The sequence below is a fragment of the Artemia franciscana genome, chromosome 17 (assembly GCF_032884065.1).
Source record: "Artemia franciscana chromosome 17, ASM3288406v1, whole genome shotgun sequence".
Taxonomy (NCBI): domain Eukaryota; kingdom Metazoa; phylum Arthropoda; class Branchiopoda; order Anostraca; family Artemiidae; genus Artemia; species Artemia franciscana.
In genome coordinates, this window is record NC_088879.1 from 30,054,841 (window position 1) to 30,071,536 (window position 16,696).

The 16,696-nt window shown below is 36.1% G+C and overlaps 1 long non-coding RNA gene across 1 annotated transcript; it reads right to left on the minus strand.

The window, feature by feature from the left end:
- Window positions 1-236: 236 nt before the first annotated feature.
- LOC136038131 (uncharacterized) lies at window positions 237-13,860 on the minus strand. The gene is made up of 2 exons (XR_010620134.1): window positions 13,631-13,860; window positions 237-484 (listed from the first exon to the last, which is right to left on the minus strand). It is a non-coding gene; the product is annotated as an uncharacterized LOC136038131 (long non-coding RNA).
- Between the last annotated feature and the right edge of the window lie 2,836 nt (window positions 13,861-16,696).

Below are 16,696 nucleotides of genomic sequence, written 5' to 3' on the forward strand. Positions count from 1 at the left end.
AGCAGGGCTGAAATGCGGAGCACACAAGGCGGTCCAAGATACATATCAGGAAAAAGAAAGTGGGCTACCCTTCAAAAATAACTAATTTAAAAAAAAAAAAAAATATTAATAAGACTCGTACTAAAAAGACCAACTCTTTGTGGGGTCAGATGGGTCAATATTTTTGTGATAAATATAAACGTATTTTTGGAGAAGAAAAGACAAGATTTCAGCCCAAAAAATCAGGTTCCTTCGTCTTAACATCCACAGTTTATATGAAACATGATCTACATTACAGTTATAGCATTTGACAACTTAAAATTAGATGACCATTATCCAAATAACCAACTCTGAGAACAATACAATCCAATGTAATTCTTGCACTGCAGTTCTCCAACTTCAAGGGAAATGCATAACTTTCTTTGTATCTACGTAGAAAGACGCTGCACCGTCTTTCGAAAGAGTGCCATCTTTACTGTTGTCTGAATTGGAAGTTCCTTCTCCACTATAAAATAAAGCTAAGAATTATAAAACATTTTTAATTTAGTTATGTAAAATAAAAAGAAAATGTTTTATTAAAACACTTCATAGAACTTCATACCATGGACCGGGGGGGGGGGAGGCTGAGTGTGAAAAGACAAGAAATGCCTGTTCTTAACATATTTGGAAGAAATGCAATACAACACGCACAGCAATTTCTTAAGACAAGAAGAAAAAAAATTCTTTTGTTATGCCTTATTAGCATATTTTAAACGACTTTTTTCGTTGTACCACCTAACATAGTTGCAAAAATCGCAAACAATGTACCTTGACTCAATTACAGAAATAACAATATCCAATATCAGTACGAGAATGTAGCAATAAGCGAGAGTTTTTAAAATTATGAAAAAAAAACTTATCGACGCAGTCATGAAAATATTTTTTCAGATATAATAAACTTACTATTTATTAAAAAGCTGCAAAATATAATCGCAAAGTTGAAATTTGTCAAAATTATTGGGTGCGAGGATTAAAGGTATGAAGGATTTATATGTAAGTTATGACGGGTTTTCAAATATTTAATTAAATAACAAATGATTAGGTGATTTGTGTTTAATATGTTGCGCGGAATTATTATTTTTTTTTTTTTTGTATATTTATGCTGATGCTGTAGGCTTGTATTTACTTTGGCCTGATTTATTTTTATTTTGTCACTACTAATACATTGTCAGTGCTAGTTTTTATTTTCGTAGTGTATGTAATATTGTAACATTGTCACTGCTAAAGTATGCCACCAGGCATGCCCACTGCTTTGTCATGTTTTTTTTGTTTATTTAATTGTTGCAAATAAAAAATTATCTATCCATCTATCTATCTAACAAATTTAAATAGGGGGGAAAAATAATAAGAAATAAGTAGGTATAAAACAAGTAAGTAACTGTATAAAAAAGAAAGAAGCAAAAATTTAGGAGTGGAAATAAGCCTATATCTAGTAAAATCTTGAGAATCACCAACATATTAGGACACACTGGCGAAGAGCATCTCTGCCGCAATTGTTGCAAAAGTAACATCTCCATTACTTTCAAATGAAGTATGGCATATGGGGCCACATAATGTGGCTGGAAACATAGAGTATTTTGAAAAAAAGAGAAAAAGAAAAGAAGTAATCTAACATCAAAGATGACAAATCTATTATGGCAGGACGGGGTCTTATTTAAAAACTCGCCAAAAAGACTACCAATTTTTGAAAAGAAATTTCTAAAGTTGAAAAAGCTGTGGAGAAATCATATTTCTTAGCCCCGTAATAGAGAAGCCAACTTTGCTACAGAAAATCAGAAGCCCATGTCGGAAATCCCCATTTATCTTGGAAAATCTACAATAATGCATGACCTTTAAATCCCTCGAAATCTAATCATACATCCTAGATGAAAAAAAAAATTAATAAAAGTAAACCTATCTTAGAATAATCAGCAATGATTCATGGATTAAAATCCCATATCCTGAACAGAAAAGCCATACTTAACTTAGAATGATCCAAGATCGTTAAAGAATAGTTAATAAAAATAGCTATCATAGGTGCGACAAGTGCCGTACATAATTTACGCTGCCCCTTAGAAAAATTAATTTGCAGTCAGGGACCCAGTCAACGAAATTCTAATATCACAGGCTTCAACGAGCTAAAGAAGGTTTGAGAAACTTATCAGGGGTAGAATTGGTTGCCGAAAATGAATAAAGGCGGGCGCAACGAAAATTTCGTGTGCCAAAGGAGATATAAACTAATTTGCATAATCGGTGATATCATCAGCTATATTTTATCATTTCTGTTCTAGATGAGAGGTTTGAACTTAGAATGCGAAACAGAACAAGGTACCGAGAGAGAAAAGAAAAAATAATGAGCACAATCAGATCTAGCTTTCTAACTGCAAATTATTAAAACATATCTAAGTGGTGACACCGGAAACCAACTTTTCTGTGTTTGCCTTAGAGTTATGTTCAAAGTAAAGTGCCACCACCTTAGCAATTCCAATCCATTAGCGGCGTCAAAATAGAAGCCACGTGGAATAAATTAAAGTGAACAGATATTGAATCCTAGCCTCATCAGAAGTAGGTAAAAAAAAGGAAAAAACAAGAAATAAAGAAAGCTGCAAAAATAGAGAAAGAAATGGAAAAAAGAGAAAGAAAAAGAAGCTAAAAAAAATGATCACAAATTACGCAGATGTTATACTTCTTCTGGCGAATTATCACACTTTCCGGCACAGGCACGCAAACACATCACAAAATTGAGGAAGACATTTAGAGTTCTTGGAGCACTTTTTGCTACACTCACAAAATAATTGTGAATATTCCGACGGAAGCGCTCGAAATGACAGGAACAACATCTTGTCTAGAAAATTGCCATCCGTAACTCAAAGGGCTGGGCACATATGGTCTTGGGATCAAAATCATTCTATATTGTAAGTTGATAGTAAGACCGCCTGCAATGTTCATTGCTCAGTAGGGAGCAATGCTGTCAGCTGCTTCTTACGAGGGTACAAGTGTACTCGTAAATCACTGAGGGGGAAACTGATTAATATTCTTTCCATAAACACTGATTATCAACTTTATTGCAACATTTTGGAAGGAGAACGTACTGGCTTCCGTGAAGATTTCACCTCTCAACTTCTGTTTGAACACTGAATCTCCATGCATAGACCGCTCTACTTGGCGGACACTAAGAATATTGATTTTTATAAGAACAAAAAGTAACTTGTTGCGTCACACCCCGAAATGCAGTGAATGAACACCAGAGAGCTCAAAATTTACTTCTCCATTCTTTGGATCAAAAGATCAATGGGGACATAATAATTTGGAAACTTCACAAGGAGTTGAGGCACAACATTCCCCCCAGGAAAAATGTCAAGGAGACGAGGAAATTGGTACACTAATGCCACAACTACATCAGTGTCATTCGCACAAACAGTCATCCTTTCAAAGCCATTTCTGAAGGAAAAGGGAAAGTGCAGAGCCATCCAGGTGTCCGCTTCCTCATGTGTGCAACAGAGAAGTTCCTCAAAACTGTGAAAATCAACATCATGACTTAAACCTATAGCTCTCAACTTGTATTCATATTCCAGACAGCCATATTCGGAATATCTCGGCAGTACTTCAGCTGTTAATATAGTCAAATCCATTTGCCTCCCATGTTTCATAAATTGCTTTCATCCAATTTGCTTTGCTTTTTGAATTTGCAGCAATCTCTGTACAGTTCCCAATGTTTGAGGTCTTCAAGAGGGAGTAGACTGTCGAGCAGCGGATACATAACTGATGACACCCGCTGAAGCCGTTCAGAGATACACTGTCACCATTTTCACCAGTATGACCAAACAGTCCGTCATATCTGTCACCCAAGATAGGAATTTCTCTTGTTGTTTCAGGTATCCCTTTCAACAGGACTTTATGCAACCGCACGGCATAGATTTCGTCGGTTTCATGTTCAGCTGGTGGCTTTTGGCGAAACACTGGCATGAGGTGACAACAAAGGCTTCACGCCCATATAAGCAGCGTTTCTCATCGAAGTTCCGGTGCTCAGGCCATTCAGGCAAGCTACCGGCCTCTCTTAGAAAGTCTACCAAGGTAAACTTAACACCACTTCGAATTCACTGCATATGAAACCACTTCATATGAAACAAGTTCAAAGCTTAGAATATTTTTATGCTGTTTCAGTTCACTTATAGTGCTGGAACCTATCCCACACAGGATTCTTTTCACTATCTTAAGCTCTAAAACAGCTTCGCTTTGTTCAACAACATTCGTTTTGGTCCCGGTTTTCTTAAAGCAACATTCATTGGGGCTACTTTAACTTTTAAAAAGGCTTTTTCATCCTCTTTGACAAACTTGGTAACAGCTTTAAATCCTCGCTCCTCAGCTAAAAGTAAGGAGCTTGCAACCAATGGACCGATTGGCTTCTTGCAACACCAACCAGACCAGAATTTCTTTTTGAACCAAGAATTAAGGTGGATTCTGCCCCGCTGCACAGTGCTGAAAACCCTCGTGATTTTTCAATACCAAAACATATTTTGCACTTTACTGAAAATAAAATACAGTTTAAATGTTTTCAGATTTTTTACTTTAGTTATTAAAAAATTATTAAAACTTTAAGGAATAAATATCAGCATAGGTATATAAACGGACCACCCATGGTCCATTTTTTTTTTCAGTAAAGTACAATTTATGTTCTGGTCTTGAAAAAGCATAAGGGTTTTCAGTCCTAAACATATTAATTTTTGCTCGTTTTGAGTTTAATTTGGTCATTTATTGTTGTTCGTCTTGAGTTTCATTTATTTATTGATGGTGATTTGTGGTAGTTTTATGCTTGGAAGATTATTTGACTTTATTTCGGCTCATATTTGACTTAAGGGAGCTATTTACTTTCTTTGAATAACTTGTTATGTGGAAATAGTTTTTTAGATGAATTTCTGTTGGCTTTTTATTGGGACAGTCTTTCTCAAGTTCTCAACAATTTTTAATCCTGACACTAATAGCTTAGTTTAATTTGATTTTATATCTCCTCAAGTTGACTTGAAAAATGAGACTTAATATGATTTGCAAAACATTCTATCTATGCTTTATGACAACCTGCTGTCCCCTCCTCAACGCCTCGCTTTTTACACTAAATTTTGACTCTTTCTCTAAACTCAACTTTTTAAAACAGTAAAAAACTTTAGCGTAAAGAGCGGGACGTTGAGGAGGGAACAGCCACTTTCATATACGGAGTAATTTCTGTCTGAATTAATTTTTAATGTCGCTACTTACTTTCAGTTAAAAAACTTGTTTTTTTTTATTTAATATACTATTAAGAAAGGTATGCCTTTTTGACTTTACCTTCCAAAAAGTCGAAGGGCATTCCGGTCTTAGAGAGTGTTGAGTAGTGTTAAACTAAATAAAAAAAAGTTATGTGTATACGAATTGTCTAAAAGGTGGAACTCAGGAATTACTGAGTATATTAATTTGGAGCTTTAATAAGGGAGATATTTCTCAAAAAGACAATATTTTTGCATGCTATCACTACTGCTGCAACTACCCCCACTTCTACTGCTACCATCACTACTACCACAATACTCCTTTTACAATATTCAATGGAAATCTTCAATATTTAGTGGGGTTGAATCAACCCCAAAGGCCTTGTTATATAATCTTTAATTTATTTAAGACAAATGGCTATCTAAGAATTTCTATCAGATACGACGTTTGGGAGAGGGGTTCCTGTCCTCCAATCACTTTTACTCTTAAAAAGGGCACTAGAATTCTGATTGAAAATCCAATAACCTCCCTTTAAAGCTCGTGCAGCCACCCTTTCTATAAAAACAATTCATGTCTCCAGGGAATGAACTACAACCCTTGCCTGTGGGGGGGTTGCCATCCTCAAAGACATAATTTCTGGACCTTTGAACTACCCTGAACGGAATGGCTGTCTCAAAAGTTCGACTGGATGAGTTTTGGGAAATGATGGGCGTGGGGGAGGGGGCTTATTGCCGTCCAATCATTTTTGACCATTAAAAAAGGCACTAACCCTTTCAATTTCCAATTCAATGAGCCCCTCTCAAAGTGTCTACGATAACTCCTTTAATACGACGAGCCCTGATCTAAAAAACAAAACAAAAAACATTGTGCCCACATCGCTCTTCTAATTGGGCAGCGCTATTGCACTGCCCATGATAAGCACTGGGCACGATTTTTCAAAGTAGTAAAAAAAAGAACGTATGAATTTCAATTTTAATTTTAATTCTTGTGGCACGTGTTTCAGTTGACTGCAGCAATGAGGGGTAGCAGGGAACGGTGTTTATAATAGGTAGCACAGTAGCGCTGCCTAAGTAAAGAACGGTGTTGGCGCAATGTAATATATTTTTCGTTTTGTTTTCTTTTGGTCCTAGAAAAGGGCAATTCGTATAGAAAGTTTTCGTAGAAACTTCAAAAAGGGTTCATTCAACTGGAAATTGAAGGGGCTGGTGCCCTTTTTAATATTTGGAAGTGATTAGAGGGCCACTATACCCCCACCCTTTCCAAACATATCCGCAAACACAATCCATTTAAAATTTTGAGATAGCCACTTTTTCGACATAATTGAAAGTTCCAGACATTATATCTTTGAGGATGACAGCCGCCCCCCCCCAAAAAAAAAACTCTCAGAACATAAGTTGCAAGTTATGCCCTGAGGGGATATAAGGTTTTCATAGAAAGGGTGGTCGTATAATCTTCAAAGAGGGCTTATTGGAATGAAAATCGGAAGTTCTAACGCCCTTTTTAAGAGTAACTGTGATCATAGGGTAGCTACCCCCCCCCCGCACAAACACACCCACAAACGCACGTCGTATTGTCCTGAAATGCATCCGATTGAATTTTTGAAATAATAATTATACCCAAAATATTCCGAAGATCATATAACAAAACTTTTGGGCTTGAAACAAACCCTAGATACTGGGGACAGGGGTGGTATGTTATGCCCCATGGACATTTATAGTTTTTGTGGATGGGATGGTTGTATAAACTTTAGAAGAGTCTCATTTCGTTGAAAATTAGAAGTTTTAGCTCCCTTTTAAGAGTCAAAAGTGAGGCAGGGCAACTACTCCCCCCCCCCGACTACCTATCTTTTCAACAAACGCATCTGATTGAAACTGTAAAATATATTTTTTTTTTTTTAATTATCCAAAATGTAACAATACCTCTAGGGTTGGCAAAACCCCTCAGAGCCCTGGAGCAAGGGTGTTAAGTTATGCCCTGGGGGCAAATAAAGTTTTTATGGAATGGTTGGTTGAACAAATTTCAGCTGGTACTCATTTGTATTGAAATTGGAAGTTATAGTGCCCTTTTTATAGAGTCAAAAGTCCTCCAAGCCAATCATTTCCCAAACGCGTCCGATCGAAATTTTGGAATATCAGTTTTGCTCAGCGTAATCGAAAGATCCAGAAATAATGTTTTGGAGATGACAGAAATAATGAGGATGACAACCACCCCAGAGCACTCAGAGCAAGGGTTGTAAGTTATGCCTTGTGGGCATATAGCGTTTTTAATAGAAAGGGTTGTCGTATATATTTCAGAGGGGTCTCATTCGAAAGGTATTCAGAAGTTTTAGCGCTTTTTTACCTTTTTAAGAGTCAAAGTGATGAGAGGGCAGCTATTATCCCTCCACACACGTCGTGCTTTGTCAAAATGTAGACAATAGAAATTGTAAGAAATTTCATTCAAAATAGTCCAAAGACTATATAACAACGCTTTTTGGATTGCTACAAACTACCAGAGCCTGGGGGCAAGGGTTGTAAGTTATGTTCCGGTGGAATTTAAGGTTTTTATGGAAGGAATAGTTGTATAAACTTTAGAGGTGGCCCATTTCTTCAAAAATTGGAAGTTCTAGTTCCCCTTTAAGAGTCAAAGTGATGGAGGTCAACCCCCCCCCCCAAAAAAAAAGTCCTCTTTTCATAAAACACATCTGGTTGAAATCCCGAGATATTCATTTTAAAGCAAAAAAGTCAAAAGAACCTATAGCAGTGCTTCTATGGTTGACACAACCCCCAGAGCCCTGATACAAGGGCTGTAAAGTTGTGGCCTGGGGCCTATAAGGTTTTACGTAATGGGATGTCGCATAAACTTCAGATGGGCTCATTTGATTTGTAATTTGAAGTGATAGCGCCTTTATTAAGAGTCAAAGGTGATTTGAGAGCAACCAGACCCCCCCCCATCATTTCCAAAAAAAAACATCCAAACAAAGTTCTGAGAGATATCTTTTTTCAACATTATTGAAAGTTTCAGTAATTATGCGCTTGCGAATGGCAACCTCCCCCCCCCCGAAATATCAGGGCAAGGACTGTAAGTAGGCAATTTGTTCAATGTTTACATATAGTATATGTTATTGAGGAAAGGTTTGCATGTTTGACTACTACTTTCCCAAAATACGAAGGTCATTAAAGTGAGTCTTTCAAGGAATATAGGAGGGAGTGTTGCACGAAATCAAAACATCTTATGTGTACATAGGTTGTCAAAAGGGCGCAACTCGGGAATAACTGAGAATATTAATTTTAACTCTTCAGGAAAAGATAAGGAAGATGATCAATTAACCAAAAAGGCAAAATGTGCACGCTACTACTACAATTACCGCTGCTTCTACCGCTACCACAGCTACTACTACTACTACTATTTGTACTATTAGTTCTATTTTCAGAGTAAAAAGTTACCCTCTCAGCCTTACTTTGAAAGGGTCTTCTTATTTTAGCTTTGTGTCTTATTTTAAGTTTTTTTCTATATTTTTATTTTATCAGTTTTATTCTGCGCTGAGGACGGCCAAGCCGAGGTCTTGATCAAAATATTTGCATAATTTTTAATTTTTTCACTGGCTGTTATTGTCCTCATTTTTTCTCTTTTTTTGCCATTTTATGTTTGTCATGATTAGCCAGTGTGGTCTCAGAAATTATTTACTACTTAGAAACGGAGTTGTAAATACTTCACGGTTACTTACTAAGCGCCACTTTCAGAAGGAGCTTAAAGCTCACCGGGTTGGCCAAAGTGTTGCAATTGCGGAATCGACCGCGAATGACCCTAACAAGTTATGGAAAACTCGTTTGGCAAATAATAAAACTCGGGAAAGCAAAATTACAATTAGTGAATTACGTGATGTTATACGAAAGCTTAACAAAAGACAGTCCATGGGTTATGATGGCATATGCGCCCTTCATTTACGAAATGGGTCTGATAAGCTTATGTGTCATCTTTCTTTGTTGTACCAAATGGTTTTTTGCTACGGTATAGTTCTAGATTCTATTTGTCTTGGTCTTATTTCACCGATTCTAAAAAAAAGGAAGGATCCGTCTGAATGCTCATCGTATCGACCTATAACTGTTTCAAACGTTTTTGCGAAGGTGTTTGAATTACTTATAATTAATAACCTACGTTCTATCTGTTACATGCCTCCTCACCAGTTTGGCTTCCAGCCTAAGCTTGGTTGCTTTCATGCTCTTAAATGTCTGTGCAATTTATTTATCGATGCAGATAAATCCGGTGGTACTCTAGCGCTTGGAACATACGATGTTAGTAAAGCATTTGATTCGATGTTGCATCCCCAAGCAATGAAGGAGCTTCTGAACCGTGGTGTATCGCTAGACGTAGTTAGACTTCTTTTGTACATGTACCGCCATATGAAAGCAAAAATACGTATACCTGGAAGCAATTTGGTGACTGATGGGTATATACCAATTCATATCGGGGTTAAGCAGGGTGCGGTTACTTCTCCCTCGGTTTATAATAATGCAACGCTTCCAGCTCAGTGCCAACTTCCTTCGTGCTGTATATATAAAGGTACTGATTTGTCAATATTATGTTATGCAGACGACGTTTTTAATATTAGTAGGACTATCAGTGGGCTAGAAAAATGTTTTTGGAGATATGTAAAAACTACAGTGATATTGGACTTTCCCTAAATGCTGAAAAATGTGATGTTTTGATTTTTAATGAAATAGATACGACTAGATCAGATAATATATCTATAGATCTGAATGGTACAGAAGTAAAGCCTTGTGTTAAGTTGAAATATCTTGGCCTTCCAATTGGATAAAATCTGAAGAAAACTAGGCTATTGATGCTAGAAAGTATGGAAACGAAAATCCGTCGTGTATATGGTATAATTGTTAGTTCTCAGTTTCATTTGAATAGAGCCCATCTTGCGAGAATTTACAATAGTGTCGTACTGCCATATATTCTGTATTTAGTACCATTTTACCCTATGTTTAGTGAATCTGACCATCTTAGGATGAAACGCGTTTTCTTCAAATTTGCTAAGTTTCTGTTGCGAGTTCCTACGTGGACTCGCAACTCCTATTTGATGAAAAAATATAGCTTGTCTGACCCGTGTGCTAAGTTAGCTGAGCTGAATGTACACATGTGCAATAAGCAAACCGGCCATGAATGTCAAAATGTTGTTTTTTGGGGTGGAATTATTTTTGTTTGTATTTTAGAATCTAATTACGATATGTTGTTTCTTTCTTCTTTTTTCCCTTTTTTTTCAATGTACTCCATCACTTCATTATTTTATATGATGGGTTATAAATAAATACATACATACATACATTACTACGTCTGGTTTCACAATTTAAATAAACAAAAAGAGTATAAGTGCATCCAGTTTGTCAAAGAGCATAGATAGAATATTTTGGGAATGATATTAAGCTTTATTTTTCAGGTCAACTTCAGAAGCTATCAAATTAAATTGAAAAACATTATTTGTGTCAGGATTTAAAATCGTTGAAAAAGTTTTTCTAACATACAAATAGCAACCCATACAATGGATTCTCATAGAAACAAAAGCTGATTAGATATATAATATTATTTTTTTCCATGAAAAAGACTACATCAATGATAAACGAACAGTAATTTGGAAAACTTTTCCCACGAAATTGAGGCCATTTCTCAATTGATTTCTCAATAAATGAGATAATTGAGGCCAATATGGGAAATAAAGTCGTCCTTCCTAGCCTTAGGGCGTAATATAGATACACCATTTGTTCCCGAACACGAACTACCCTTCGTCTTTTTCAACCGATCCCGAATTTCTTGTTGAGATACAGGCCCAGCTAAACCCCATCATTCTGTCTTCAAAAGTATGACACCGTCCGTAGACCTATATCCACATCCTCTGAAACATTCGACTCATTCGCCCTGACAGATCCTGGCTCCCTATCTTTAATATAATTTGGCCACCTCTCAACTTGGCGGGGAATCTCCTCTTTCTCCTGGGGCCCTCTATCAAACATTTAACTACCGACCAAAACTTTCGAGAGCTATTCACCCTATAAATGTTTTTAATTTCTTCATTAGCCTCTATTTGCCACTCTCTTTTTAACTCCTTTAATCCTATCAAATTTAGACCTTACTTTCCTACATTCAACTAACCAACACGAATTTAGTTCCTGATCCAAGGGGATTCGTTGCTGAAAGCCTGAAAACGTGATTTAGCTTGAAGTAGCCGAAAGTAGCCTTAACTAGCGAACGCAAATTCAGTTCCTGATCAAAATCTGTTAAAACCTGTCAATTGTTCAAGGAGAGAATGAAATATTTAAATTACTAGAACTAAAATAACTACTCGCTAGTTTACTTTTGTTGGTTGGGAATTCTGTTCGTATCACGATTCTTAAATTTTACTTCGCAATTCAATTCAATTTATTTATAATCTATCAAAACAAAAAAGGGCGCAGATGCCCTAAAACGCACGTATACGCAAAAAACAATAAATTGTTCAAGGGGCAAGTCCTTAGATCCAACTTCCCAGTTCAAGTCTTTGCTCTCAAGTCAAATTCGAGGGATTAGTCCCGGGTTACAACAGGGATTCCTTTAATGTAATTGAGTCAGATTTTTGAAGAAACGAAACAACATCTAGCGAAGGGGCGGTAAGGATGGATGTTTGCAGGCTTGACTCTCGTAGGCCTTTTCTACCATAAAAGAATAAGTTTCGTTGAATATTTCACCATCGTCTTGCATAAGTTTTGGAGCACATATCGAACACTTATGATAAGTAAGCAGCTTCGTAACAGTAAACCAACGATATACGAAAAAGTATAATCCATTGACACACGAAATCCTACTTTTGGACTGATAGAAAACCATACTATTAGAAAAAATAGAAGCGGCAACACTATATTTATCAATAACTAAGAAAAATACTGATGTCATGAGGATCTTTCATAACGTTAGCAATAAAATTTATTCTTTTTGCACACCTTGTGAGAAACCAAAAGCATTCCAATTCATGAAACTGAGAATTGTTTTAAGTCATTGAAATGCCAAATAACGGTGCTAACTCTACAGGCGGATAAGACAAAGATATTAAAAACCAGAAAGGGTTATTATGAAATTGTGTTAGCTACCGCTCAAAGTCTAAGCAAGGGTAATTTTCTTAGTAGTAGTAGTAGTAGAACAATTTTATTAGAAGTAAACATTCCTAATGAATAGCACAACATAAGCGAAGCTTGCGAGGCTGTGCTAAATTCAAGGAAAATAAAGAGAGAATATGGAGAATGAGAAAACATTGAGAATGAGACCATATACAGAAATCAACAACAAAAAAACAAACATACATAAACAATACATTAGGAAATACATTTGCTTAGGAAGCGAAGTTAATTATGCCGAGATAGCTGAAACGAAAACTGAATATATAGAAAAAAACTCAACCCCCTTTTTTCCCCAAAAAGAAAATCCTAGAAATGTGCATGACTAAAATTATTGGTTTTGGCAACTGTAAAAGTCTTTTGCTATAAAATATTATTGCTTAATAACTAAACTACAGCAAATTATGCAAGCACGGGTATTGGTGGATCTAGCGATGGGCCATACCCCCTATCTCTGGCTCTAAACATACCCCAGACAATACAAAGTTTCTTTAGAAATTGACAATAAACTTGGTAACTAGAATGATTAAATAATTTTAAATAATCTTAACTCAATTCTGAAACATTCCAAGTTTTATACCAAACTTGCAAGTAACCCCAAACTTGAAGGATAATGAAAAGAATCGTGAAGGTAATTGAATGAATCATCAAAAAAAGCTTTCTGATGAGAAGTTTTACGTAATTAGCAAGTTCGTGGCAGGATATTTACAAAAATAATAACAACAAACATTAATTTATATTCTTCTTATAATACTAATACAATTCTTGCGATGATCTTCAACTGTCTGAAAACTCACTACGAATTCCACGACACACAGTTCTGAACAGACGTTTGGCATTTTCTTGGATAGGGTCAGGATCGTAAATGTAAAAGGGTCAATTTAAAAGGGTTATAATTTCAAGATTTTTCAGCAGTTCAGAGTAGTGAATATTAGCATAAAGACTGCTTATGAATTTCCAACAGGCTATTGCGGAAGTAAATACTACGCTGGGGGATCCAGGGGGAAGGGCTCGGACTCCCCCATGATTTTTTCTGGCACCCTCATTCTCTTTATTGTTTTTCCCTCTTTTTTAAAGTACATTTGTCAATTTGATCAATTATTGGTACCCTTGTCACATTGCCACCCCCCTCCCCCCTAAAAAATTCTTGTTGACACCCTTGTCACATTAATTCCCCTCCCCAAGATTTTGCTCTAGATACGCCCCTGAAAGAGACCAAAATAATCTTAAAGTGCGGAAAAAGTAATAATACAAGGCAAGCAAACCTTGACAAGTCTTGCAAAGGACCGTCTCCAGAATCGTGGACTCTCTCGACTAGATGGTAGAGAATCCTAAAAGCTACGAGATGGGCATGATAAACAGGAACTGGGATTGAAACGGACTGAATATTACGCACACCAGTGTGGCATAAATGATAAGTTAAACACTTAAGTTCCTCCTTGTCGAAAGGGTTGTCATTCCAAAGGACACGGTATTGACTTGGACGCGAAGTTCCCTGAAAAAGAAAATAGATTGAAAGATAGATGCAACATGTTGTAAAAAATTGGAGGAAAAGAGGGATAACAATAATTAAGAGATAATTACAAGGTAAGCAGAAATTATACCCAATTTGGAAATCTAATTTCCAGAATGAACAGAGAATAGTGCTGGGAAATCCATTCTGATAACAATCCAATAAACAAATAATCTAACAGTAATCATTTTGTGGTTTTTGAAAATTTATTCATAAAGTAGAGGACGCACTTAATAAATGAACATAATTAACAAATGATTGATGAATAAATACAATAAAAAAATTAAATAAAATAAAAATAGCTTAAAAAGTAAGTAAATAAATATAGATAAATTAAAATATTTAATACCATTTAGATAATTTAGATAGTAAATTGAAAACACTTCTTGTTATTAAACCATGGGCGCAAGAGAGACCACAACCACCACTGTATGGGTACTCTTTGGCCATATTAGTTATCAATTAGGCCTGAACCTCCAGTTTATGGGTACCCTTTGGCTATATTAGTAATCAGTTCAGCCTGAACCACCACTATATGGGTACTCTTTGGCTATATTAGTTATCAGTTAGGTCTGAACCACCAAAACTATGGGTACCTTTTGGCTATATTAGTAATCAGCTAGGCCCGAACTATCACTCTATATGGGTACTCTTTGGCTATTTTAGTTATCAGTTAGGCCTGACCCACCACAGTATGGGTAATATTTTGCTATATTAGTTATCAGTTAGGCCTGAACCACCACAGTATGGGTATTATTTGGCTATATTAGTTATCAATTAGGCCTGAACCACAACTGTATGGGCACTCTTTGGCTATATTAGTAATCAGCTAGGCCTTAACCATCACTGTATGGGTACTCTTTGGCTATTTTAGTTATCAGTTAGGCCTGAACCACCACAGTATGGGTAATATTTGGCTATATTAGTTATCAGTTAGGCCTGAACCACCACAGTATGGGTAATATTTGGCTATATTAGTTATCAATTAGGCCTGAACCACAACTGTATGGGCACTCTTTGGCTATATTAGTAATCAGCTAGGCCTTAACCATCACTGTATGGGTATTCTTTGGCTATTTTAGTTATCAGTTAGGCCTGAACCACCACAGTATGGGTAATATTTGGCTATATTAGTTATCAATTAGGTCTGAACCACAACTTTATGGGCACTCTTTGGCTATATTAGTAATCAGCTAGGCCTGAAACATCACTGTATGGGTACTCTTTGGCTATTTTAGTTATCAGTTAGGCCTGAACCACCATAGTATGGGTAATATTTGGCTATATTAGTTATCAGTCAGGCCTGAACCACGACTGTATGGGTACTCTTTGGCTATTTTAGTTATCAGTTAGGCCTGAACCACCACAGTGTGGGTAATATTTGGCTATATTAGTTATCAGTTAGGCCTGAAGCACCACTGTATGGGTACTCTTTGGCTATTTTAGTTATCAGTTAGGCCTGAACCACCACAGTGTGGGTAATATTTGGCTATATTAGTTATCAGTTAGGCCTGAAGCACCACTGTATGGGTACTCTTTGGCTATTTTAGTTATCAGTTAGGCCTGAACCACCACAGTGTGGGCAATATTTGGCTATATTAGTTATCAGTTAGGCCTGAAGCACCACTGTATGGGTACTCTTTGGCTATTTTAGTTATCAGTTAGGCCTGAACCACCACAGTGTGGGTAATATTTGGCTATATTAGTTATCAGTTAGGCCTGAACCACCACAGTGTGGGTAATATTTGGCTATATTAGTTATCAGTTAGTTCTGAACCACCAAAACTATGGGTACCTTTTGGCTATATTAGTAATCAGCTAGGCCCGAACTATCACTCTATATGGGTACTCTTTGGCTATTTTAGTTATCAGTTAGGCCTGAACCACCACAGTGTGGGTAATATTTGGCAATATTAGTTATCAATTAGGCCAATAGGGAAACTACAAAATTTATATTTGTCACGCAACAGATTATGAGGAATCGAGGCAATTACAAAGAAGAATTTAATAGTTTTCCAAAATCTTGTAACAATTTTTAAATACCATTGTTCAGCCATAATATAAAATATGGGATTTCTTAAGGCCAAAAGAAAATACTGAAAAAAACGAATATTTACAAAGGACAATCGCCTCTCTTTTTCAGTACGAAGTAAAATATAATCAAGGAAAATATAAAAAAAGACAAAGAAAAAACCAAAAACAAATTCGAAAGCAAATAACTTTGGGCAGAGATACCAGTGATTTGAGAATAAATTACTCATGGTTTCGTTTTCTCAAAAACTAAGCCAATACCTTAGTCTTCCCTGAAATAAACACTGAATCACCTTCACATTTACATAATGAACGCGTCATCACCCAATCAGATCTCAAAGGGCTCAGACAAAAAAAATAAATAAAAAAAATGCAATGATTCAATTCGGAAACCAAATTACATTGCTCTCCAAGTTATTTAATTGTTGTTTTTATTGTTTCACCAAATGAATTTTCTTTCATTGGTCAGTTGTTTTCTAGTATCCTTTGATGGCAGTTCAGGAGTTTTTGGATTTTGTGAAAATCGTGAATATTGGTGAATGACTCACTTTTGGTTGTCAAATATTTGGTTTTAATTCTTCAAATTTTGGCTTTTATTACACTTTATTGATCTTTTAATTTTGGTTTTTCATTGGTTTTTACTGGCTAGTTTTTGAAATCGACTCTCCGTAATTTTTTCCTTGTCTTTTTGGGCATTTCCCTTTTTTTCTTTTCTTTTTTTATGCGCGCTGAAGAAGAGAGGCCGTTGTATTGTCGAAATGTTCACATAATGTTTTCAGTATTTTCG